Raw genomic sequence first — 3,275 nt, forward strand, 5'->3', positions numbered from 1 at the left:
GAATTCTCTTCCTAAAGCTGCTGTATCTTCCATGCAAAAGAGGTGGGTTATTCCTACATTCCCTCCTTAGTGACTGGGTGGCAGGAATTACTCACAGGGCTGCCCACCTGTAGCAGGCTCACTCCTACATTATTCCTTTGGCCCTAGCACCCCATGTGAGCAGGTTAAGTACCTGCAGCCAGATTCCAGGGTCAGCACTCTCTGTGAGGATGCAGGCTGCTGCAGACAGGAGCTGCAAGCATAAACACCACATGTAAGCTAACAGGGCTTACTCCAGGGTAAGCTGGGAGCACAGCAAAACTTCGGGGTCTTTTTGTACTTGGCGACAAGAGGCTCCATATGCAACATAAAAGTAGATTTTAAGTCCTCCCCTAAACAGCTCAGTGTCTTTGCCCTCAAAAACTGGTGGCAGCAGCTCCTCCCTGCAGGAACACTCACAAGCCGTGGAGCCCAGCAGGCTCCCACTCCCTGGGCATCAGCACAGACTGAGCAGCACAGATGCAAGGCAGATCTTTTGTTTGCCTAAGGACCTTGAAGGCTAAAGCAAGTATTGTCTGTCAGCACAGACAGTCCTGGTTTATTTTGGTGCCTGGCAGAAGGGTTCTTTTTTCTCAGATCCCACTTTTCAGATCAAGGACGATACACTGCAGTAGCTTTCATTTCACAGGTCAAGCTGGTCCAGTCAAGTTTGTTACTTCTTACAATGGCAGGATAAGGAAGCATCCCAGAGAGTTTAGTGACTAAAGAAAACAACTACCAAACAGGGTCAAGAATACCAAAGTACAGACACTGTTCATGGAACCACACATTTGATGCTCACAAATAGGCACAAGCACACAGTCACTTGGGTAAAACCTCTCTGCAGGTAAGGTTCTCAGAACTTTGAACTATGAATGCGGTCCCTGCTCCTTGTCTCAAAGACTCACTTCCACAAGCCCTCTCTCTAAGCTTTATTTGTGTCTCAAGATGGCAGGGGGAACAAAAACTGACCCCAAGAGAGCAGACAGGACAGTTTATTGCCCCCTATTTAGCACAGCCTCAGGGAGTATTCCCCGTTCCTGCAACCCAGTCTGCAAAACTCAGGTACCTGCAATTGCACACATCTACAGAGTCCCAGATTCTTTAACTCCTCAAAGCAAGGAGTGACCCCCAAGCACTGTCACACCCACAGCAGAACATCTGTAACACACTAAAGACAGATGAAGCCTGCACAGCTTCCCACTCTACAGATGTACAAAAGGAAGTGCTGCAAATACAGTTCCACACTTTTGTCTCAATCAGAAAACAAACATTGGCTCGGCCCTGCAAGAGTGTAAGAAATCCTTTAGTGCTATTGAAGGCATAAGTTCAAAGACACAAACCCCCTCTCCAGCTTCATTAATTATAAAGTTTCCAGGGCCAGGTGATTATTCCAAGGGAGCTTTGACACTGCAAAGGCAGAGAATGCCTGAGAAACCCTGCAGCCCCAGATAAAAGCACCTCAGAAGTCTGCACTTGCTGTGACATCTCCCTCCAGGATAAACACAGCTCCTTCTCCTCCTCCTCATAAAAAATGCACATTCTTCAGTGCAGCCAAGGTTCCAACACCAGGAGAAGAGTTCTGGAACAGACTTCTAAGTTCTCTCAGGGCATCTGCAATGAGAGAAAGGGGGAAAGACAAAGCACACACACACCAACACAGGGAAGTAACTCAGCAATTCCCCTGCTGCAGATGCTACTTCAGATTACATTAGTTCAAATTTTTAGATGAATGAAGCTGATGAATGAATTCTCCCTGAATGAAGCTGCTTATTACAGGTATTAGAAATTGATAAAACTGTAGGATTATAGCTGCTAATTAAGCAAATGGATCATCTTCAGTCTTGCTCTTCCCCTCTGCCAACATGAACTGCCAAATATCTCTGAAGGGATATGAAAGAGCATATCAGAAACAAGGCAAAATGTCTCCTGAACTGCTGAAAACACCAACAGCATGATGCAACACTCACTAACTAATCTGACAAATCAGGAAATACAATACCACTTGCAAGCTATCATTTGAAAAATGAAATTGGTGGCCTCACTGAAGGCTGTGAGGGATCCTTAAGGGTTCTGGCATATCTCACACAGCCAGTGCATCTAAAGGTTCATCTGCAAAGAGGAAACAGTTTGGTGCATTCTGCTGTTCAGATTTTATCAAAATGCCCCACGCCCAACAAGTCCTTACTTGAGATCTGAACAGACAGGGAGGATGTTCCAAAACCACCCATGGACAGCTCTGCAGAGGATCCAAGGCCAGTGCTGGATGATCACAGCCCTGCTCCAGCTGGGGGCAGTTCAGCACCTCATTACCAAGGCTGCACAATGAGAATCCAGAATGGATTTGAAGGTTTTACCCTCATGCAAGGAACTCCACAGAAAGCCAAAACACAAGGACTTTTGGATTGGAACATTTCTAAACTGTGGGATGCAGAGGTGCATGCCCAAGTGCAGTCCCAGTCTGCAGCCAGGCACCCCCCTGGCTGAACTCACCTGTCTGACACAATGGTTGGGCTCTGTGTACATGTGGTGCTTTTAAATTCCTGTCCCTTGACAGCATTAAGCTGCTCTAAGACAAGGTGAAGCTGATGAAAAGGAACAGGAAACTTATGGACATGGAATGTCCTCATCCCAAGGTTTGCCTGCACAAAGACCATAAAGACTCAGCCACAGGAGAACAGCAGAGACCCCAAAAGAAAACAAGTCCATAGGAAAGAAGTCCTGTTCACTCACTAACAACTTACTTCTCTCAAGGAAATACTGAATATTTTCCCCAAAAGAGGTCACAGATGTATTTTGATGCAGCAGTTCCATTGGACTGTCCAGATTCAACCCAGGCTGGCACCAGCTCACAAGGCAGCTGAAATGTAGATGAACCTCACCTGCTTGTGGGTTCTCCTCCCACCCAGTCTCATTTCTATTTTTCTTTTCCAAGAGCCACATCCAGAATTCAGCCACTCATTCCTCAGCTATCCTGCAGTACTTCAAGCACCCTGTACAGCAAAATAAAGACACCAGATACTACACAAATTGGAAAGGGCAGAAGCTACAAGAACCAGGAAATATTAAGAAATTACACTAAGGGCAAATTAACTGGAAAAAATGCAGACAGCCTAAAGGAAAGAGGAATTTTATTCCCTGTTCCTTGAAGAGCATAGCTATGCTGTGATGGAAAAGGTGTTGATCCAAGTTCCTGATGAGAAGGGAATATAAAGCACAAGAGTCACTTTGTGTATTTGTATAAACAAGAAAAGAGG

Source organism: Molothrus aeneus, chromosome 10 (assembly GCF_037042795.1).
Source record: "Molothrus aeneus isolate 106 chromosome 10, BPBGC_Maene_1.0, whole genome shotgun sequence".
In the NCBI taxonomy this organism is placed as follows: Eukaryota; Metazoa; Chordata; class Aves; order Passeriformes; family Icteridae; genus Molothrus; species Molothrus aeneus.